This window comes from Ambystoma mexicanum, chromosome 2q (genome assembly GCF_040938575.1).
Source record: "Ambystoma mexicanum isolate Mex_15411 chromosome 2q, UKY_AmexF1_1, whole genome shotgun sequence".
In the NCBI taxonomy this organism is placed as follows: Eukaryota; Metazoa; Chordata; class Amphibia; order Caudata; family Ambystomatidae; genus Ambystoma; species Ambystoma mexicanum.
In genome coordinates this window covers 323,416,028-323,440,866 of record NC_090924.1, presented here as the reverse complement: position 1 = coordinate 323,440,866, position 24,839 = coordinate 323,416,028, and the positions used below count along the sequence as shown (strand labels likewise).

General features: G+C 47.3%; 1 protein-coding gene across 1 annotated transcript in view; it reads left to right on the top strand.

Moving 5' to 3' along the window:
* Positions 1 to 13,077: 13,077 nt before the first annotated feature.
* The window catches only part of LOC138569380 (uncharacterized), a 248,235-nt gene continuing 236,473 nt past the window's right edge, over positions 13,078 to 24,839 (top strand). Inside the window, exons 1-2 of the mRNA XM_069647317.1 lie at positions 13,078 to 13,168; positions 13,284 to 13,400. The gene's annotated coding sequence lies outside the window, so the exon portion shown is untranslated. The remainder of the gene's footprint in view (positions 13,169 to 13,283; positions 13,401 to 24,839) is intronic.

The window sequence follows — 24,839 nt, the reverse complement described above, 5'->3', positions numbered from 1 at the left end:
CTTTCTGTAGAGGTACAGACATTGAGGACTGAAAACAATGTGCTGAAACAACTAATAACTGCCCGGGAACCCAGATCGGTAGATTTGCCACCTATGCCTTTACCTTCAGGGAAGTACGACGGCACACCCAAGAAATTAAAAGAATTTTTGGAGGCTTGCAGCATCCATTTCGCATTTCGGCCCAACACTTTTCCCACCGGTCATGCCCGGGTGGGCTTCATGATTTCCAATATGGCCGGAAATGCCTTAGCCTGGGCCACCCCGTTAGTGGTGGGGGCCGATCCGGTACTGCAAGATTATGAGGCCTTTATTGCAAGGCTGAAACAGAACTTTGAGAGGCCCGAACTAACCTTTTCAGCAGGTGAGGATCTGTTAGATGTGCGCCAAGGCCAGACAGACGTACTCACATTTCCATCTTCAATCGACTGGCCATTGAAGCTGGATGGCAAGAGCAAGCTCAGTTTGTCATATTCCGAAGGGGTCTACGAGAAGACATTAAGGACGAATTAGCCAGATCTCCTCGACCAGCCTCTTTCCCCGAATTGTTGGCAGCAGCCGTCCAGATTGAGCATAGGCTTCATGAGAGAAGACTGGAAAGACGGAAGAATCGTAACCCGACTTTCCCTACAAGTTTTCCTCCTTCCTCCACCACAGCTCCTCCACGCCCAGATGAACCGATGCAGATCGGTACTACTCGTCCTTCATTGTCCTTGGAAGAAAGGAAGAGACGGAGAGATTTGGGGTTATGTGCATATTGTGGTTCTGACCAACATCAGATAAAGAACTGCACAGAGATTCCATCCCGAAAGTCGGGAAACAAGAACCCTCGGTCCTAGGAGGGACGGGAATCCGAGGGAATTTTGCCAGTCCCTATGTGTCCTTATCCGTGGGTCCCGCTAATCAGTTGGAGGATTCACGACTCATGGTGCTCAAAGTACTACTAATGATTGATCAACAGAAGATTGATGCCTTGGCCCTATTGGACTGCGGGGCAGCCGGCAATTTTGTAGATACCATTTGGGCAGACAAGGTTGGCCTACGCAGAATCAACCGGAAAGAAGACCAGAAGGTGGAAGGAGTGGACGGTAGTCCACTTAGCTCTGGACCCATCACGCAGACCACCGAATACTTACAGATGTCCATTCAACAGCATTCTGAATCAATTCAGTTTGACATTATTTGTGCTGCACATTTTCCTCTCATTTTAGGGATCACATGGTTACGCAAACATAACCCCCAAATCAACTGGTCTACTAACAGTATCAGTTTTGATTCGGGGTTTTGTCAAAAGGCATGTTTAAAAGACCTACTTTTTATGGAGGCCACGGCACATACTGCCCCGCCAGTAAGCACGATTGGTGTACACTCCCTTCCATTTGACCTCTCATCCTATGAGACGGTATTTGCAGAAAGGAACGTCCTTGAATTACCTCCACACAGGCCGGAGGACTGTTCAATTGATCTTCTCCCCAATGCTTTAGTCCCCTTTGGTCAAATGTTCTCATTATCTCAATCTGAAAAGAAGGCTCTCAGATCCTACCTGGATGATAATTTGCAAAACGGACTTATCCGCCCGTCAAAATCCCCAGCGGGGGCCCCATTGTTCTTTATTCCGAAAAAAGATTCCCTAGATCTTCGACCATGTATTGACTATCGAGGATTAAATAAAGTTACCATCAGGGATCGCTATCCCATGCCCCTCATCACAGACATTTTGGAGGCAGTCCAAGGAGCTAAGATCTTCACCAAATTGGACCTTTGCAGTGCTTACCATCTCTTACGGATCCATGCTGGTGACGAGTGAAAAACGGCTTTCCGTACTCCATTTGGATTATTTGAGTACCATGTGATGCCATTTGGGCTGGTCAACGCACCTGCAGTTTTTCAGAGGTTCATGGACCGGATATTCTCGGATCTCATGTTTGTGTCTGTTATTGTCTATTTGGATGATATCTTGATATTTTCTAAGGACCCTGAGCAACATCAGATTCATCTTACTGAAGTTCTGAATCGGCTTAAGGAACACAAACTCTTGGTAAAGAGAGAGAAATGCGAGTTTGGGGTCAGCTCAGTACCTTATCTAGGATACGTTCTGTCTCCCCACGGTATCCTCATGGATAAGACTAAGGTGGAGGCGATCCTGAGTTGGCATTATCCCAGATCAGTCAAGGAAGTACAGAAATTCCTTGGAGTGGGGAATTTTTACAGACGCTTCATTCCCTCTTTCTCTGAGGTAGTGCTACGCATTACTCGTCTATTAAAGAAGACTTCCCTGCCATTTTGTTGGGATTCCAAGGCAGAAGAGAATTTCATTAATCTAAAGGAACTGTTTTGCAAAGCTTCCATTTTGTGCCATCCAGACCAAAGTAAACCATTCATACTTGAGACAGATGCTTCGGCAGCTGCGATAGGTGCCGTATTACTGCAGGAACAGGACGGGGAAGAACACCCCATTGCTTATTTGTCACGGACCCCCACCCCGAGTCAACAGAACTACTCTGTGATCGAGCGAGAGCTTCTGGCCATGAAACTGGCATGTGAAGAATGGAGGCATCTACTACAAGGAGGTAGTTGTCCATTCACCATCCGCACCGATCACAAAAATCTGCAGGTGCTCCAGAACATGGATTGTGTCAATTCTCGCCAGGCCCGATGGGCACATTTCTTTGCCCAGTATGATTTTCGGATTACCTATATCCCTGGTTCCCAGAATCTACTAGCAGACGCATTATCCCGGAAGGAGGTGTCGGAAGGTTCCAGACTTCAGCCACCAGAAAGACTCTTTCCCAGGAATCGGGTGTTCATCCAGGTGGCCAGTTTTCTCCAGCAAGTTAAAGAAGCTACCGTTCTGTCTGAACACAGTGAAGTAAAGGAAAGATTCACGGAAAAAGACGGACTCTTGTTTCACGATCATCGACTCTTCATACCCTCTTCCGCCCTCCGACATCAGGTTGTGAAGTGGTGCCATGATCACAAGACGGCCGGCCATAGAGGACATAGTGGAACTGATTAAGAGATATTTCTATTGGCCAGGGATTCAAGCTGAGGTCAAGAAATGTATACAATCCTGCAACATCTGTAATAGCAGTAAATATCGTACCACCAAACCTTTGGGTTTACTCGAACAGGGTTCAGTACCCCTGAGTCCGTGGAGCCATATCTCCACTGATTTCATAGTGGACTTGCCGGTTTCTCAAGCCTGTACCTGCATCATGGTGACCATCGATTCCATGTCCAAACTGGCACATTTCTCTCCTCTTCCCGGATTGCCCACTGCGGCTGAGATGGCTAGTGTGTTTCTTAGGGATATATTTCGTCTCCATGGCCTCCCTGATAAGATCACTTCTGACAGAGGCAGCCAATACATCTCTAAGTTCTGGTCAGCGTTGTGTCAGCAGTTGGGCATCGAGAGGGCACTCTCCTCGGGTTTCCACCCACAGACCAATGGGCAGAAGGAGCAGTTGAACGGCACTCTCGAACAGTACTTACGTTGCTACGTAAATCAGGAACAAGACAATTGGGTGTCACTCCTTCCGACGGCGGAATTTGCATATAACAATTCTCGGCACTCTGCCTCTGGTCTCACTCCATTTTTTTGTACTTATAGGACTCATACCCGCTCCATATTTCCCAGTGTCTCTCTTACTTGCAATCCCCCTGCAGTGGAGGACACGTTGTCCATGATACGGGAGGCCCACAGGACAGCCAGACGCAGTCTGCTGGAAAGCCTAATAGCTTACAAGACTCAAGCTGATCGTCACCGATTGGGGGTGCCAGAGTGGAAGGTGGGCACCAGGGTATGGCTTGCTACCAAGTTTCTACCCCGGTGGACCCGACCGTCTAAACTTTCCCCCTGCTTCATTGGTCCTTATCCAATTGTGGCCAAGATCAACCCTGTTGCCTTCCGTTTGAAATTGCCCCCTTGCCTACATCGAGTGCACCTTGCTTTTCACTCCTCCCTCCTTCGTGAAGCTGGTCAGGGGTCGTCTGTTAGATCCCTTCCATTACGGGCTCCGCCACAGGTTGATGTAGACTACGAGGTGTCCCAAATCTGTGATTCTCGCTATAGGCGGGGTCGCCTGGAATATCTGGTGCATTGGAAAGGGTATTCTAGAGCTGAGGATACCTGGGAACCCATTTCACATTTCAAAGCCCCGGTTTTGCTCAGGAGGTTCCATAGGGCGCACCCTGGCAAACCGGGGGGGTGCAGTATTGGGGGGGGGCATACTGTCACGCCGCGCCGCCGCCTTCTGTGGACCCTGTGGTCCAGATTGCGGCTTGCAGGCCGCCATTGAATTGACCGTCACGTTTCTCCGACGTTGACGGCAGCGGTCTAGCGTTGCGGCAACAGCGGACAGGGAGGCTTATTAGCCATGCCCTCCCTGTTCACTGTGCGTTGCAACCCACTTCAGTCAGCCTCCCTGCGGCTGCTCTCTCTCGGTTGCTACAACGCTGGGTTATCTCTTTTCCTGTGCTTTCTCTCTGGGTACTGCCTCCTCTAGGCACCGCTACGAAATACTTTCTCTCTCTCTGGGGTCTCTACCCCGCCTCTTTCCCTCGCTCTGTTCCCGTACTTCCACGCTTGGTTTCCATACTTCTTTCCCCGTTAGCTCTCCAGAGCTTTTGGTTGGTTCCCTTACCTGGTGTCAACACTCCGCTGGCTCCTGGCCCTGTCCACGGCATCCTTGGAGTCCGCATTCCGCTCTACATCCTCCAGAACGGACATCAGCTACTGCTTACCTGCAGTTGGGGTTTTTTGTGCCCTGTGGGCTTTTTCCCCTTCTCGTCCCTTTCGGGAGAGGGGCCACAGGCGGTGCTAGTTAACAGCATAGCACTGTGGCTTCCTTCCGGGAGAGAGACTCTTACTCAGAAAAAAAAGAGAAGAAGAAGAAGCAGGATTATCGAGCCCGCCGACCGCAGATTTCTTCAGTTCTGGACTATTTGTCAGGTGAGGAGGAAGAGGGAAAGTCGGAGTTGTGGGAGGTTCAGCCCCAGAGGGCTGACAGGAAGAGAAAAACCAAATTTGAGAGAGAAATCCCCAGCAGCTTTCACCATGTGTCAAAATGGGCTTTTGCAAACCAAAGAAAGAATTGCCTGTTTTAAAAGTACAATGTTGAATAAAAACGTGTCCTTGCCTAGAAATGTAAAGGGGGTTTTGCTGAGGAACATATATGGGATGTTTTATTCAACAGGCTTGTTTTTGATACAGAACAAAAATAAAATAAGGAATTAAAACGCCTTGGCTACATGGGGGAAATCAGCCCAAATAGGTATCTGCTTGAGGGGTTGCTAGCAACAGAAGGAGCCACAATAGATGCTAGGACACATGAGTGCTAATTGCTACCTTGGAAAACTTTGAGTGGACCCACAAGCACTAAACAGCCTGGGCTCAGAAGACTTTTGTCTGCGCTGAGGCCTCTTACAATAGGAAATCTGGGACACAAACATGTGAAATAGGAAATCACACGTCCCCGCAACATCTGCTCAGAGTTTCAAAGCCAACTCAAGAGCAGCTTTGTAAGCTATGCCCATATATGGTAAACAATGCTGAACATTTGCCTCAAAAGACTATTTTATTAATAAACTGTTAAGACTTATCTTTGTAACAGGACTTCGCAGAAATGTAAAAAGTTAACAGTGTAAATGTAATTTTGTGGTTTTTACTTTAAGACATGGTAGCCTTTGCTGCCATATTGGGAACAGAAATGGCAGAGAGTTGGACAGTCTGAGGAAAGTGCACATGATGCCACTGTGAAATTCAATACTTACATGCCTTATGACAATATGTACACATGTATTAAGTTATAGAAGTTTAAGTAATATATTTCTCACTAAAAAGTGCAAAAACTGGTAGAAGGGTGAAACAAAGTCTTACAAACTGTAGAGTTGGACTGGCATTATCTGCGTAAAATATGTATTCTACCTATGTAATTTGTTAAGATGCCACAACCGTAAAAATTTGCCATTTATGTCAAAACTGGGTTTTAGTTAAAGTAACTGGGATAATCCTATGCATTGTAAAGCCACATCATAAAGCTGATGTCATGTCCTTAAAAGTCCAATCAGCTGACGGGAAGGCGGTAACAATCACCCCTGTCCAAACAAGTTGTGAGGGGCATGCCTAGCTTAAGGCGGCCCTACGGTATCATCCTATGATGTCACCATGCTTTATGTAAAGGGTGGCTGACAGAACTCTAAACACACTCTCTCCTGAATTTCCAGTGCCTGAGTTCCTGATATTCTACATTCATCTTGCCAGATTCCAGATTCCACTGCAAGGCCAAAGCATAGCTGACTCTATCCCAGCTAGGCCTAGATTCAGAAAATCCCACTAAAATCCCATTAACGAGGGGAAAAACTGTGGTACCCTTTTCGGGGGCATCTTGAGACCAGACCAGCTTTTTGTCTATTACCTGCACCCAGCAGTACCTTTAGTATCCAGCGACCAGACTTGCCCGGATGTTTGCTGTAAGCAGCACCCGCTGTGCAGATACCAGAACCGGGGTGACTGTTCCCAAATCCCAAACTCAAATGTGGACTGAGAGTATTTCCCATCCCATAGAAACACATAGCTACCCCATCTTGACCCTTTGGTCTTTGTTCACTCTCTAAATAACCCTATCCATGCCTTGGTAATTTGTCCTACTGTCAGAATTCTCTGTGCATTTTGTCCATGATTTCCTAGTGTTAGCGCCATTCTTTCATTCACCCCATCTTGTAACTTTTTTGCAATATTTTGAATAATTTCATTAATTTCCACACAAAGAGAAACGCGGCGTGGAGCAGGTTAATGTGGCCGACTTAACCTGTTTCATTGGCAGCGCCATCTAGCCTTGTTAATCTAGCGTAAGTAAAACTTGTTTTTCTTTCCCAGCCAATTTTTTCTCTTTCACTGCTTCATTTTACCAAAATCGAACCTCCTTTTATCTTGCAAATTTCATCCAGTTATTCCACTAGAGACATCCTTTCACTACTATATTGTCCCTGTGTTGTGCATCTGTTCCCAGCCCAAAAGCCACATTCCAATTTCAAGTATTTCACCCATTTGTCTGTAAAACCGTTTGTCATTTAAAACGGCAAACTAGAAAAAGATTCTACTTTACCATGTGTGATTGACTGCACTGTGTTTTCAATTTCAATCTGCTTTGTGTACTGTAGGCCTTGTGTGATATCTTACCTTATAGTTGCTAGTGATACGATAGCCCTGAGACTGTGATAAAACATATATACATAATTATTTAATTACACATATAATTATTATTTGTTCAAATCCGAATGTCATTTTAGGCCATTGCAAAGGGTTTTGTGTCTGTTTGCTGCCTCATATCCCTAACTACCTGTTGCTTCTTTCTATCCACTCAGAATTAGATTAATTGTGGGTTGAGGGAACATTGCAGGGGGAAATCTTAACTCCAGTGTTATCTATCCTAATTGAAAAAGTGTTCCTATTCAATTGTGCTTTGGATATGTTCTTGTAGAAGGTTACCCAAGTGTATTTCAGTAGTTTTCATTGTAATTATCACCCCATTGGTGATTGCTGCCCAATATTAAAATGGTGTGATTTCTTTGAAATTAAAATGAATAAATATTGTATTTCCACCCACCGTCCTGGTTCATGGTCCATTGTAACCCGGGGTATTTGTAAAAGGGGGTGTGAGACGGGTCGGGTATCTGCTCAATTTGAATTCCTTGAAAATAAAGAGAAAGCATTCCAATTGTGCGCTGCATCCTAGGCTAAGACCAAGGTGTGTCGCCCGATTGAAATCCTTAACAGTAGTTAGTTGCAATAAAGCATATGCAAGCTTGGTCTACATTTGTTCTGCAACTTGCGTTGTAGCTTTGGCGAAAGAAAGAAAAGGTTCTTAGCATTATGTACATGTATCTGTCCTCTACCTACAGGAGTTATAAGCATTTCTTTCAGGTCAGTCTGGTGTATGTGTGTATAACTTCATGCATAGATGCATATTTGCTTCATGACTAACCCAGCTATGTCCTGATGTCACTAATGGCGTTATCGACACCTGGCTTCATTGTTAGCCGATATGATCCACTGATGAGACCTCTGTCTCCTCGAAACCATCAACTGGATATGGTTTTAATGGCTGTCTGAGAGAATACCTCTTGTCATATCTTTTATACATTGGTGTAGTCAGTGACAGGCCAAACAGCGAGTTACACCTTTCATTCCTCATCCTGCGAGTAGACATTTGCAAAGGGGTCAAAAGGGCCATTCCAGTGACCCTCTCTTCAATATATATTACTATGTTCATGTGCTTTGGAGTTAAACTTCTGTGTTCACTTGAAGTTTTGGGCCGACAAAGAGGTATCTCAAGCAAGGATGTATGGGGCCTCATTACGAGGTTGGAGGTAACCATGGCGTTATTAGCACCATGGCTGCCTCCAAATCCTTACCGACTCCACCCTGGTGAATGGAGCTATTACCGTCCCATTCCAAGGTTGGCAGGGGCGGTAATTCCCCATTCACCAGGGCCCTTCCCCATTCCCATTTGAGCCCCCATAGGGCTCAATGGGAATTGGGAAGGCGCTAATAACGGTACCGCAAATTGCGGTACCGTTATTAGCTACAAAGTCCCTTTGCGGGTCCCGTCCTTAACGCATGGTAAAACCAGGCGTTAAGGGAGGCCCCGCAAAGGGAACTCGTAGTAGGGCGGTAAGGGATTACTGGCACCAGTGCCCTTACCGGTGCCGGTAATCCCTTACCGCCCACCTCGTAATTACCCCATGGTGTCATCTATGTAAGAAAACGGCAGCACAGGAACATTTTAAACATCTCATTATGGAATTTGGAAGCATAGACGAGATTGGTTTAACATTTTTAATGAAATTTGTTTCGGTGAACAGGGTGTAAATTCAAATAGTTTATGGTATTTTCTTCTTAATGGTAATCAGACAGCCGTGATAATAGCTACAAATCGATTATACATATTATTTGTGTATTATTATGTAAAAATGTGTATTTATTGTTAACTTGTAAAATTATGCAAACGTTTATAATTGAAAAAAGGATTTTAGGAATGTTCTAAATTTTGTAGTACTTTTATATATTTTATATATACTTTTTTAAATATATTTTTATATTTATTTAAATGAATTGGAGCATAATGGTTTTATTGTAAACCATATATACTAATAATAAAAAAGAGATTAAATTAAATCTATTTCTACCACTTTCCCCAAAGTAAGGTTCCTTTTACAAACTGCCTACTATTTATTGGTTTCACCAGCAGCCAATCTTTGATAATGCTACATACTAAACAGATCAGTTTGTTCCTGTGTGAAATTTGGTAGCAGGGACCCATTACATTTACACTGTAATTGTCTTGTAGGGTGCAAATGTAAGGGGCAAAAGGCAGCATACAAGCCCCTCACATTTAACCTGCGTAATGTAAAGTGAGTAAATGCTGCCTGGCATGCTTGCATGCCAAGCAGTGTTTACTTTTTATTGTGAGCGCCGCTTGCCATGCTCAAAACCATGCCATGCTGAAACCTTCCCCGACCTGCTCCCATGTCAGAGAGGATTTCATTTCAATTATTAACACTGCTTGGTATCCTGTTGTTTTACCGACAGTAATTTCTTTGCAGTAATTTACCACAAAGTAATTGCTTCTAATTTTCATCGAAATATTTAGGGAATTGTGAGGTAAGGGCTAAAAAGGATTTGGGGAGGGATTTGGGGGCAGGAGCAGTAATGAAGGCGAAGGCGTTCTGGTGGACCCCCAAAATTAAAAAGACAATATTGATGAAAACATTTGAAGTAATTACTTTATGGTAAATTACCAGGGAACCCACTGCTTACCGTTCGTGCATGGCAAGCGGTGCTCACAATGAAAAGTGTGTACAATTGAAATTAAACCCGCCCTGACATGTCGAGGAGGGTTTAATTTCAACTGGGAACACTGCTTACCATGCACACATGGTAAGCAGTGTTCCCAATTGAAATTTAACCTTCAATGAATCCCTACGGGGTCCCCATAGGCGATGTCCAGCATTTGTGCGGGCATTAAAATCCATGCCGGCGTAGATGCTGCAGAATTTGTATGGCGCAGAGGAAGAGAGCGTTGGAAAGACAAGTTGGGTATCACACCTCCTCTACGCCACACAAATACAGTTCTATGAATAGTAAGACGTTAAAATCTTACTCAAGACTTTTACGCCTTGCATTCATGTTACGACTCAGTCCAACATGAGCTCCTCTTAGTTTTCCAAGCTCAATACACTTAAGTGCATTCCCTCTGTCATCCAGCCGCACACCAAAATCTACCTTCCAAATCCGATCTCACCAGCACAGCACAAACACATAAAAAAGAATAGACACCAAATCTAACCAAAGAAATGGTTCCCTCTTCTCGTTTGCCCCCTGCACTTCAGCCCTAAGGGGATGTAGGTCACAGCCGCACTGGAAGAACAAAAAGCTGCATTGAACTACGGCAAGGTCCCCACAAGGTGTCTCGCTCTCACAGGTGCCAAAACATATGGGAGTTCATTTTCAAATAATCTGAATGTCCGGCAGGATTTATTTGCAACTGTGGGGGCCGCTTGCCATGCCCTCACAATGAAACGAAAATGCTTCCTGGCATGCAAGGCAGAATATACTCACTTTGCACGGCAGAGGGCAAACGTGCGGGGCAAAAGGCGACATACACACATGTACACCCAGTGCTTTAAGTGGGCCACGGCCTAAAAGTGGGACTGAGCCAGGGACCTGCCGGGGGGCCACGGTCCCACACAACATTGGCGGGAGATGTGCCCGCCATTTTAATGTTAGGCGAGCTGACAGAAGTGCCAGCCGGGCACAGCGTTTTCCGTCAGTCACTGTAAATTCCCCTGCTGACCCCTCATGTGAGGGGTCATCAGAGGAAGTTACTGTCCCTTTGTTTGCCCTCCCCAGGTCACTGACCTAATATGCAGATTAGATCAAGGAGCCCGCGGGTTTGCAGAGGCTGAAAGACGCCTCGTGCTCGGTGATCTATCTGCTCTGAGCAGATAGATCACTGAGCCTGAGGCGCCTTTCTTCGTCGGCAAATCTTTATAAAAGATGCCTTCAATTGTGTACGTTTCAAGCCATCTTTTATAAACGTAGAAATATTTCTACGTTTATAAAAGACGGCTTGAAACGTACACAACTCAAGACATCTTTTATAAAGCTTTGTCGACGGACAAAGCCACCTTGGGTTTTGTCCTTCCTCAACGCTTTATAAAAGATGCCTTGAATTGTTTACGTTTCAAGCCGTCTTTTATAAACATAGAAATATGTTATGAATGTCTATGCTTATAAAAGGTGGCTTGAAAAGTACACAAACCATAGTAAATTAAGGACACAAGTGTGCGTAAATTACTATAGTTGGTGCACTTTTCAAGCCACCTTTTTATAAACATAGAAATATGTAACATTGCTACGTTTATAAAAGATGGCTTGAAAAGTACACAAACCATAGTAGTACGCATACAAATATATAAATGCTCACATACATTTATATATTTGTTTGCGCACCTTACAATGATTTGTGCACGTTTTAGGCCATGACCACAATGGAAGCCACGCCCCACAAACGAGAGCCCCCCTCAATTTCTTACCCCACTTAAAGCACTGTGTACACCGCCTTTTGCCCTGCACTTTTGCAACCCACCGAGCAAAAGATGAAAATTTGGTGGTGGTCGTTTACGTTGCAGTGCAAACGTAACAGCTCCCTGCCGTCACATTAGACTTTTAAGGCACATGAGCTCCATTGCCTGCCATTGCTACCCCGTCTAGTATTCATTACAAACACAACTCCTAGTGTTGGCAGGGTCGTCCTGGTCCCAGGATATGTACTGCCCCGCTGCATCTAAATTCCGAGATGGCCGCAAAAGGTTTTCTCTGGGTACATCCGAGGTGAGTGGTCAAACCTTTCTGCAGGGGCAAACTGCTTTTACACAAATCCAACATATTGTGCTGCGCTCAGCAGACACCTTGGTTGTTCATGTAACCCGACCTAAAGATCAATGTGTTAGGCTGTGGAAGTGTGCATGTGGGCAGTAATACTGGGGTGGAGGCTGATTTTGAGTGACAAGGGGGGGGGAAAGGGGGAGGAGTCCCTTGCATATGAGGGACGCATTCCCCCCAGGGGGATTTGGGAGCTGCAACAAGCATCCAGTGAACTACTGTCGGGGGATAGAGTGCCCCTCCCCCTATAAAATGGCAGGAACTGGAAGAAGGTTCAGTAGCAAAGTCTAGTAAGTTATTCCCAGCCTTCACCTGCCGGCAGGGGTGTTGCTAGGTCTGGAAAAGATCCGGGGCTATGCTCATATCGGGATTGTCGGGACTGGGGGTTAGCTAGCTTTTGGTTGTAACCCCTGAGCTTCTATCCGGGGCTACAACCAAAAGACCCGGGGCTAGAGCCCCCCTCGGGTGTCCCCCACACCCCCCTCTGCCTGCCGTTCAGGGAAAGCGGAAGTGTGGCCTTGCAGGCTTACCTGTTCAGTCGTTGGGGCTCCCCCCCCCCCTGTCTTGCAGTGGGGTGTTGGGCTCCAGGCTCGCTCAGAAGACGCACCATTGAGCAGGTCAGGGCAATTTGATGCAGTGCGGGTGGGGTACGGTAGTCTTTGGGCAGTGCCTGGGCCGTTGGGGCTCTGCTGTGTGGCGTGGCCCATCCAGTTGCAGGTCGGACGTGACAACATAATAATACAAATAAATGAAAAACATAGTTGTAGGGTGGGCTGATTTTCCGGTCCAGGCAGGGTCTGACAGAAGAGCAGCCAGTGTCGCGTCGGCCTCCTTCCCGCACAGCCTCCCCTTTTGGTGCCAGGCCCCTCCTGTGACAAGTGCCAAAGTACATTGCGATAGAATCGGGAGAAGGAAACGTGGTAGGAAGGCAGCACCTATGAGCTGTAATATAGCTGTAATATAGAACTATGGGCGCGCACATTCGAGCAAGGGCTGATACTGGTACTGCTGTCCGTGTTACCTGTGATTATTTTTTTCACTGCTTTTGGACTCTGAGATCACGTGCTTGCAAAGACTCCTCCTTCCCTCCACAGAAGCCCATATCAACAGGAACGAGCGCATTCGAGCAAGGGCTTTGTCAAGGGCTGATACTGGTACTGCTGTCGTTGCTGTCCGTGTTACCTGTGACAACTTTTTTCATTGCATTTGGACTCTGAGATCACGGTACATGCTCACTCTAAACACTGCAAGAGATTTGTGTAAGAGTCACGTACAATTGGACTAGATTGAAGCTGTTTGACACAATTTATACAATTGTCGTTTGTTTTCACTTTTGTAGTGCTTGCAAAGACTCCCCTCCCCAGAAGCCCATATCAACAGGAACGCGCGCGCATTCGAGCAAGGGCTTCGTCAAGGGCTGATACTGCTGATAGGGTTGAAGGGTGAAGAGGTGAAGGTAAGTACGATTGTTTTTGTTAAAAGCTTATTGAAATAATTCAAACATTTAACTCTGCTCTGGGTATACTCTAAGTCATAAACCATTGGGTTGCAGAGTGAATGGTAAAATTATACACCCTTTTGTCAGGAATGCTGCCACCGAAGCAAGCGGCAGATGCATTTTTTTTATAAATTCTGACACGTAAAGCGTTTAACTCGCTCTGCGGATCGAACACGCCCTGACAAAATAACCGCGCGAGCTAAATCAATTTCGCATACAACAGATTTTATCCAGACAAAATGCTGGCTGAAACAGTGATCACAGAGGATGAGGGACGTGATACTCCCGGATGCACCTCTACCATCCACGAGGATCGTAGAAGTACAACACATTGATTTATGCACGCCGGCTGATTCTCTGCTGGCGGCATTTTCAGAGACAAATCTACAAGGAGACTTTGCGCTCCCTGTGTTGAACCAAACTGAAATTAGGGCCTCAATTCATGTTGTTCAGGAAGAGTTACAACCAGCCTTGCCTTCGCAAACAAATCAGCCAGCACAGTCCGTTACAAATGAGTTAACCTCAATCTTGCATTTAACTCCGGTGAAGGTGCAAACTTTTCATCCTCAGATAACTCATGCTAAGCAACTTAACGACTCACAACATTATGACCATTTGTCTCAATCTCCGGTCATGTTCACTCGCTCACCAAATGAATCCTCAGTATTATTGATATCCTACACTCAGCCTACACTGAGGCAATTAAAGCCCCCTTCTACGCATTCTCATGAAATTCCTCCTCCAACCACAGTGTTATTCATGGAAATATCATTACAAGCCATGAACACAGCGCTCTTTTCATTAGCAAAACTCTATGAAAGAGCTATTGGAAAGCAGACGACATGTACATGGATAGAATGGATGTGTGGATAGAACGAATGAGTGGATGAATGGATAGAGGGGATGAGTGCGTAGAGGGGATGAGTGCGTAGAGGGGGTGTGTGCGTAGAGGGGGTGTGTGCGTAGAGAGGGTGAGTGCGTAGAGAGAGTGAGTGCGTAGACATTTGAAAGAGCATGTAACCCATCATATCTCACCACCATGCTTACTCTCTCCTTTACATCACCACTCAACTAGAACACAGAGATACTATGACACCATTCGGTATAACTGTTCCCATACCAACATCTGCCGCTCACTCCACATCATTCTAAGTAAACACTGCTGGTTACGCACCCCCAGCCAGGCGTTCTCCTCAGGCCTAACGCAGCCACATCCGGTCTGGATAAATCCTGCCAGAACGAACACATACTGCTGATTTCTCGACCACCACACCTACCGCTAAGAAGCAGCTATTACACGGATCCCGAACGAGCTGCACACATACCCGGTGCTCACACGCCCCTTTTGACTCTCTCTACCCTCTCTACTGATCTGAACTTCGGTTCCCAGGGGCGTTCAATCTACCAGCGCCTTCAGACCATACCAATGGTATATAAGGCGCTATATAAATGCAAAATAACAATAACAATAACAATAGTGGAGGCCTCCACAATGACCCAGCCAGTGGCGTCCAATGTGAATAGGAATGCTAATGTTCTGGGCAAAGATCTTTCAGCACCAGAGGAAAGCATCATGAACTTTCCAAGAAATGATAAATATTCTATAACGACTGAAATAAATAAAGATGAACCTAAAGACAAATCTGGGAATTCTAGAAGGACCGGATGTGCCACTGAAGAAGACCTAGAGGTTGAACAAATTGAGACACGAGACTCAAAACCCTCAGATACTCAAGCCGATACCACAAAGCTACCCGTAGGATCTAAAGTTCTGAATAAACCATCTTTTAACATATTTGTTGCCCAAGGACAATGGAATCCCTCCACTTTAAAAGATACAACAACTAAGAAATCCAAAAATCAACAGATAACAAAGGCAAAAAAAAATAGAAACTCATGTCAGTTCATTAGATCCTTGTCTCTGCCTGATAGGATAACAAAAGAACGAGGCTCAGCGATAATTAGGAAGTATGCGGCTCTATCTAAGATCAAGGCACCATTACCGCAATTGAATTTCAGTATCCAAAATACTGAGCATCCTCCTATACGAAATCTATCTTATGCTCCGTTGGACAATCTGGTAGAAGAGATTCAAAAAGAGAGTCTTGCAAACCCAGGTTTAGTAATTTCTCCTGTGAGCGAACCTCTGCCCAAGATCATGTCAGCCCAATCTTTTCCAGTGTCTTGAGTGGAGGATGTTTCCATTACCACACTGCAGAGAAGGCGAGAAGAAATACAAAAATCTCTTGATTTGTTCATGTCTCGTCCCACACGGTTGATCTCACAAAAAAATATAAACACAAGGGGGGCCTCCCATGAACCAGTCAGATTAGATTGACGACAGACTTATAACTCCACAACAGAGTATACGAAAGCCACTGAGCACAAACCAAGTGCAGACAAATGGTTCTGAATTATCTTATACAAAGAATGCATCACATAACACCAAATCCAAAGCCATTCGAAATAAAAGTGAGACTACTGCTTATTTTAGTCTGATATTACAATGTTGTGGCAGTGAATATGGGGTATATTTCACATCCTTACTGTTCATGGCCTGTAAGAATGTGGTTGTATTTTCCCTTGTTCCCTCCCTTGCCTTGAAGCGCTTTGAAACACATTGTGTATAGGCGCTATGTAAATAAAAGATCATATCATATCATATATGACCTTAATAGATCTTCTGTGTTGAATATAATGAGTAACATTCCTAGTTTACAATATGTCAACCACTGATATAGCACAGGTCGAATTTATCCATCATTATAACACATCTGTAGTCAAGATATGGATGCCATCAGGTTTAGTGAGAAATACAATTTGGCAGGCTAGACATGGGATTTATCAGCTGGGTTTTTTGCTCTTGAATCCAAATAATATGGCTGCTGAAGACAATCAAATTAAGTCTATGAATCAGGGAGGCAATGTAAAGAAACCGTGTTTGACTGCACCTATGATGATTTCTTGCCCCTTAATGGAACAAGTGCAAGCCCGATCAATACGTTTTTCAAATAGTCATCATCTCGAGAACAAGTAAAACAAACCAACCTAACAACAAACTGTATCTTTAATTTGGGTTCATGTAACACACATGGCCATAAACATTTGTCCTCGTCGTTCGGTGGGTCTGCTTGCTAATTTTGACAGAATTTTTCTTCAGGAAGTGTGGCTCACGGTTCCACCAATTTGGGACAATCATCAAGTAGCTTTGATCCCAGCCTGCAATGTGTTAAGAGGGAGACCAATGGCCGGCCTAATGATAGCAACGAAAAATATTGGGGACTTGACCTTAGCCTCCTGGGCTGCGCCAAGCAGTTACATGCAGTTAGTTAAGATCAAGTTTAATTCTAAAAATGTTGCATGCTTGAACCTATATTGGAACCACCTGGCGATCAAAGATAAACAGTTTTTTAAAGACCTACAGACATGTCTAGATCTTATTGCAAACGAGCCATCTGTAGACCATATTATTATAGCAGGTGATCTCAATATGAACTGCATGACAGGAAAAGGGGGAAAGCATCAAGTCTCACTTAACAAATGGGCTCACCTAATGGAAGAGAGAGGCCTCATTATGGTTAATGGTTCCACTCAAAATGACGTACCGCCAAAATACACATGGCGAAGAGGTAACCAAATCTCTCGAATTTACTACATTTATGTAGACCGCAATCTCTTTGCGTGCCTAAAGACTTTTGAAGTAATAGAACAAAATGTGAGCAATCACAATATTTTAGAAATGACGTGGTCTTGGTCAAACGTTGCTATTTCGAATTCAGCCGGGTATTATGATGCTTGTCCCGTGATTTCGTCTAAGGGCAATCGCTTTAAGTGGTCCCCACCTATCTTAGATGACTAATTACGAGCCATCTCGTATCCGAATGATATTCTGCGTCCTGATATTGTTTATCACGATGGAACATATGTAGCAGTTCTCCACTCATTTAAACATGAAAGACATCAAAATAATACATCTAAGAAAGTTCATCCACATATATTTGATGAGTCTGTTCAATTACACAAAGCTAAAATGAAAAGGGAAATTTGAGATCTTGGTTGTCTACCTCTGACTCAAAGATTGCAACAAACATCTAAGCTTAAGAATAAATATAACAACTGGCTCAAGCAACATAAAGCTGATATGCACCGTAAAGATGCTCAGCTTATGTTTCACACCTTAGCCACAAAGAGGTCAGCCATGATATGGGGTCTTATAAAAACGATATATACTGACAATCAATCTGTTACACAGATTAATGCAATGCCAGAGGAGGTATGGATAGAATATTATAGTTCATTGATACATTTTGGGCCAACTATCCTGATATGACTCCCTCCCAGAACTTGTTTCAGTTACATATAAACAAATCGGATATACTGGAGAACATCAAAAAGCTAAGCTCTTCTAGAGCCCCGGGCCCAGATGGTTGTCCAGCGTAATGTTGAAAACCCACCCCGAGGCATGGTCAAGTATATTGAGAGTTATATTTCTGCAGTCAATCCGCTCTCAAAGAATTCCCCATTCATGGCAAAAGTCTATTATTGTGCCTATTTATAAAAAGCGAGATAGGCTTGATCCCAAGGATTATAGACCAATATCGCTGCTAGATGCGCTCGGAAAGTTATTTATGCATCTGATTTTGACCGAGTTCAACCAATGGACTAAAGGGTCCAACAAAAATTATCCATATCAATCGGGATTCATGCCAGGGCTAGGAACTTCCATTAATTTGTATGTTCTTCATGCTATTAAACACCATGAATGGCAAATCAATCAACCACTTTTCATGGCCTTCATTGACTTCGAAACTGCGTTCGAATCAGTATCCAGACAGTTGTTATTTAGTAAATTATCCAAAAGCAACTGTCCCAGTCATTTGCAACATTGGATACGTGAATTTCATTCCAACACATCCATACAAGTAAGACTCTCGATGGATGGTTGATTAACGCAAAGTATTAACATGTATCGAGGTCTTAAGCAGGGATGCCTGCTTGCATCCTCTTTATTTAACTTTTTCATATCTGACATAATAAAAGATTTCATCAATGCAGTGTCTGACTCCCCTCGGTTGAGGGGTTGTGCGGTCCCCTGGCTTTGTAACGCCGATGACCTGGTGTTGTTGGCGAAAACGGCCAGGGGACTGCAGGCCCTATTAGACCAACTGGAGAATTATGGAACGGGTATGTGAATGTGCTGACACAAGTCTAGATGAATAGGTTTAGAAAAAAATCACGTTCACAACCAATAACAATATGGTATGTATTCAAGGTGCTCCCATTTAGTACAGTGCTACCTCTACTGGATACATGTTAATCTAGGTGGTTCATCGTAGCATCACGAGGATCAAACTGAGGCACAGCAATAAGCAAATAGATATTTTTGCTAAAGGCTTCAAATGGATTCAATCACATCATTCAAATTAATCACTGTTCACAAAAACAATAGGCTTAAGGATTTTCATCTATGTATTTTAACAGTGCATAAGTCATAAAAAGTCCAATAGTCACAATAATCAATAGTTTCACATAGTATTTGATTTTTGTACATAAAAAGAAAAGGATTGAGTATTAATAAGGTAGATTAATGGGGAGGGCGTGGCCAACCGCCATGTAGAGCGGACGCGACTTCGGCAAGCTCCGCAAGATGAGCCATCGATAAGCTGTTTTTCCTGTATTTAAGCCGGCCTCAGCGCCTACAAATCATCCCGAGAGCCGCCGGCGGCGACGAGAACCTCCTGGACCCTTCACACGCGAGGGTGGAAGCCCGGGAGCCGAGCTGAGAGGATCGCACACCCCACGACGCGGACAGCCAGGATGGCGGCTCACATCTGCTGAGCCATCCGAGAGAGGGCCGCCCTGCGCCGCCGAGCGGAACGGCGAGGGGGTGCCCCTGCTGACCCCCCGGTGGCCACCCCTGCGGTAGGCTCGGGAGCCCCAAGCCCGAAAACGAGTGATCGGCTGAGGCGGACGAGGGCGCCTGCTGGCCCCGCTGTCGGAACCGCAGGGGACGGAGGCCCGGCTGGAACCGAGGCCCAGAGATCGCGCACTACACCGAGTGCGAGTGCACCGGCCACCTCGCGCTGCCCCGGTTGGCGATACCACCGGAGCTGCGCACCCCTGCCCGAATTGCGCCACGGGGGGCGGAGTGCTGGAACCGCGGCATTCGGAACGGGCAGCTACAGAAAGGAGTTCCCCCCCCCCACCGGGCACCGAGAAAAGCAGCGCGGGCCGAAACGCGAAGACTTTCCACGAACTACCATATCAGGCCTAGCCAGGCCGTATCGCACCCCGCGGTGCCTGGAGGCCCTTGAGAACCGGCGCCGGAGCGCTTGACGCCCCGCGGGAGGGCCCGAAGCGTGGACCATAACCCTCCGAGCGCCGGAGGACATCAAGCGGGCAACTTCCACAGCGAGGTGAGGGGATGTCCTGCCCGGATAAGTCAGCGGGGAGGGGGACCAGGTCTAAACAGCGGCAGACCACCCTGGATGCCTACACAGCCCCCGAACCCCCCAGCCCTGAGTGCCCGACCATGGCGACTGCCGCAGGGGACACGAGCGCTACTCCAGCGACGCCTGAACCCACTAACTTGCAACTCTTGGAGGCCATCAAGCTAATCCAAACGACTATGGTGAATAAAATCGACGCAGTGGCCATAGATCTGGGACTCCTCCGCCAAGACGTCCGCTCCCTGGCTAATCGAACGGAGGCACTCGAGACTCAAGTACGCGAGAATTCCGAAGCGAACACCCAACTTCTCCATGACATGGAAGGCCTCCAGCAAACGGTCAAAAACCTCGAGAACAAGGTGGAAGAGGCCGAAGGGAGGGCCCGCCGGAATAACATCCGGCTGCTCGGACTGCCTGAGGGCATCGAAGGCCCAGACCCCACCAACTACGTGGAAAACCTCCTGCTGCAGGAAATCGGCGCAGAGAAACTATCGCAGGGGTTCTCCATCGAAAGGGCCCATAGGTCGCTTGCCAAGAGGCCCCCGCCAGGTGGCCCACCCAGGCCCATGATTGCTAAAGTGTTAAACTACAGAGACCGCGAGGTCGTCCTGGCGTACTCTCGGTCAGGGGGCCAGATATTGAGAAATTCGGCCAGGATCGCCATCTACCCCGACTACACTTTTCAAGTGCAGATGAGCAGGGCCCAGTTCATCTACACCAAAGCCAGGTTGAAGGCCGCTGGTTTGAAATACATGCTCCTTTACCCTGCTAGGTTGAAAGTAATACACAAGAACAGAGCCCACCTATTCGACACACCGGAACAAGCCCGGGACTGGATGGACGAGCAGCAACTACCAGACATAGACGACAAGAGGCGCAGGCCGCGCTGATACACCTACCTAAGACTACTGTATTATACCGCACCATAAGAACACTGCAATCCAACCCCAGGAGCAGCTGAAGGGATCCTACCACGCGGAACACCGAGGTTTTAGCTCCCTCAACCCCCCAGGAGCTTGTGTTTTTCTGTTTTTTCAGGGTACGTTTACCCACCCGTAGGGCACCCGAAGACCATGCCAGGTCCTAGGGAGCGGAAACGGGACAGTCACGACGAGGAGCACCTTGTTAGACCAGTTATTTGTTGGGGAAGTTCTTTCTTAGGGAAAGGGGTGCCGGATATCCGCACCCTAGTTGGGATCCCTAAAGTTGACACACCGAGACCACAGGACTCCTCCAATACCACAGCACCTCCAATGAGGCCTCGACCGGGACCTGGACTAGTGAGAGTACACCACCTTGACTATGGCTGAGAGAGTGAAAGTGATGACATGGAACGTCAGAGGCATGAATAGCTACGTGAAACAGCGAAGAATTCAAGCATACCTGCGACGATGCAAGGTAGGGATCGCCATGCTTCAGGAGACACACCTAACGGAGGCTAAACTGACTGCGCTAGCCAAAACCTGGCGGGGGACCTTGGTGGGATCCTCCTACTCCTCATATGCTAGGGGGGTCCTGGTGTGGATTAACCCGTCAGTCCCTTTTAAAGTCACGGACACAAAAACGGATAACGAGGGTAGGATGGCGCTGGTGCAGGGTACCATGGAGGGAAGAGACCTATGCCTGATTAGCACATACGCACCCAACCATGACGCCACAGCTTTTTTCCGCTCCTTGAGCCCTAGACTATGCCCCCACGCAAACAGCACCATGATCTGGGGCGGGGACCACAACTGCACTTTAGACCCCCTCAAAGATAGGTCAGACACCAAACACTCCCGCCCGTCCCCCCCCGCCAAGATACTATCCAAACTGATTTCCAATCTGTCCCTTAGCGACCTGTGGAGGGAACTGAACCCGGAGAGACGGGAATACTCCTTCTTCTCCCCGCCACATAACGTCCACACTAGGCTGGACTACATGCTAGTCAGCCTGGAGCAGCAAGCCACTTTCAGCGAGGCACAATACTTACCCAGAGTATTATCAGACCACTCACCCCTGTCGGTCACTTGGGAGGTACACCCGCCCAGACCCCCTATCCCTACATGGAGACTGCGAGCAGAAGCATTGCTTGACGCGGCCTTCAGGGACCACGTACAAGACAGCACAGACGAATATTGGCTACACAATCTAGGCAGCGTAGATCGCATCAGCACCGCTTGGGAGGCGTATAAGGTGGTCATGAGAGGGGACATGCTGGCAGCGGTAGGGGGAACCCAAAAGGCCATCACGAACGCCCTGGCAAAAGCAGAAAGTAAGCTGGGGGAGCTGGAGAATAGAGCGAACCCGACCCCCGAGCAGGTACGGGAAATAATAGCGCAGAGACAAGCCTGTCTGTCACACTGGGAGTCCCTGGGGAAACTAAGCTACGCCAAGCACACGGAAAGGACACACGCCCTGGGAGACAAGCCCGGCAAACTCCTGGCCTGGCTGTACAAAAGGGAATCCCCTAGGACCCCCATCTGCCACATCCTCAGACCAGATGGCACCGCGGTGCACACCCAGGCTGATATTAATATGGTCTTCTCCGAATACTACCAGGACTTATATTCTCAAGCCCCGCCCCCGTTAGACACCGGGATCGAGGACGCCCTAGACTGCATAGAGTTACCCAAACTAGACCCACAGTTGGCCGCAACCCTGGAAGACCCAATCACCCCAGACGAGGTCAAGGCAACCATTAGATCTTTACCCTCTGGGAAAGCCCCAGGTATGGATGGTCTCCCGGGGGAATTCTATAAGACATATGAGGAGACCCTCGCCCCGCTGCTGGCACAAGTGTACAATGAGGCTTTCGAACGCGGCATACTCCCTGACTCCATGAGGGAAGCTGTAATCATCCCCTTGCTGAAGCCCGGCAAAGATGGAACAGATTGCGGTTCCTATAGACCTCTCTCCATGCTCAATGTCGACTGCAAAATACTTTCGGCACTCCTCGCCAACAGGCTACGCAAGGTGATCCCCCTGTTGATTCACCACGACCAAACTGGCTATGTACCTGGGCGCTCTATCACTGAAAATTTACGCAGGTTGCACCACATCATATACCGCACTGAGCATGACACCCAGAAATACGCGGTGGCATCACTAGACGCCACCAAGGCCTTTGATTCGGTTAATTGGGAATGGTTGTACGCCACCATGGCCAGGATGGGCATTGGACCCGCCTTTCTTAAATGGACCCATTTGCTTTACACACACCCCGAGGCTAGAGTGCGTACCAACAAGACGTACTCTGACAAATGGCCCCTCCACAGAGGCACACGACAGGGATGTCCCTTATCTCCCATGCTCTATATCATTGCTGCTGAGCCAGTGGCCGCGTACATCCGGCAGGAATACGGTGGGGGAGGCATTATACTTGATGGAGTGACTCACATCATCTCCATGTACGCGGACGACACCCTCCTCTACCTCAATAACCCTGAGCATCTCCTGCCCTACATCTTGGAGACTCTGGACTGCTTCCAAAAACACACAGGCATCCAGATAAACAAAGACAAGTCGTGTCTCTACCCCCTCGCAGCGCTACACAGCAATGAGGGCGGACCCCTGCCCCCACTGGCTCTCCAGTGGCAGGTAACGTCCTTTAAATACTTGGGCATTGTCATACACCGTAGCCCGTACACAGAACACATCCTCAACACAGCCAGATCAAAGGACGCACTCACCAACTCCATGGCCTTCTGGGGCAAACTTCCCCTTTCTGTGGCGGGGAGGGCGGGTCTCCTCAAAATGGTAGCGCTCCCACGCCTACTGCACTGCTTCACCAATGTCCCCTACAACATCCCCTCAGCCTTTTTCAGAGAATTGAACAAACTCTGCAGAGAATTCCTGTGGCAGGGAGGCAGGCACAGGGTGGGGCTTGACATCCTCCAGAGACCCTACGAGAGGGGCGGACTGAAAGTCCCTAATTTCGAACTATATTATCTGGCCAGCCAATTGAAACACGTAACGCACTGGATGGCGGATGAAACCACCACTGACACCAGACTTCTCCAGCCGGCCCTGCCACTACTGCTACTTAGAGACTTGTTGTGGGTCGGGAAGGGGGCTCCACAACGTCACCCATACCTGGCCAAGTTGGGAACCCAGCTCTGGAAGAGGGCCTGTAAGGCTGTGGGGCTGCGAGATCCGTACTCCCCACAGATCCCCATCGCTGCAGTCATGGCGACACCCTCATGGGGGCACACCGAGGCTCGCTCGGTATGGGAGCCCCACGGAGTAGCGACGCTGGGCGACCTCATGCACGAACACGAACTTTCTACATTCTCCGACCTCTGCGAGTCGACGGGCCTGCCCATCGGGCAGTTCTTGCTCCACGGGGCAATAACTCGGGCCTTAAGGAAGAGATGGCCTGAGGCAGACAATCGATTTACAGAGAATGAAACCATCGAAACCTTGCTGGACACAGCCGAGGGAGGCCACGAAACCTCCAGAATATACGAGGCCCTGTTACAGGCAACAACAACGAATGAACTGAAATGCAAAAAGAGATGGGAGAGCGAAATGGGCCTTGTATTCGAGGACAACGCATGGGAAAAGATTACCCACTACCACAAAAAGACCTCCAGAAATGCACGCCTCCAATTAATACAGCTATACATCACGAACCGAGCCTACCTCACACCTGACGCCATATCTAAGTTCAAGGGGGCCTCGCCACAATCATGCCCCAAGTGCCATGCGCCACAAGCAGGAATGACCCATATGTTCTGGAGCTGCCCCATGGTCCTGAGGTTCTGGACCCAGGTACGAGATAGGGTGGCGCTGGCCGGGATAGAAGTCGAAATTCACGAACCAGCAGCTTGCATACTGGGGGCTTACAAGCGAAGCACCAAGAACAAGCCCCTAAATAGACTCCTGGACTTGATTTACATAACGGCGAAAAGGCGCATAGCCATGAGCTGGAAGAGCGCACGAGGACCTGGTGAGGCCCTTTGGTGGT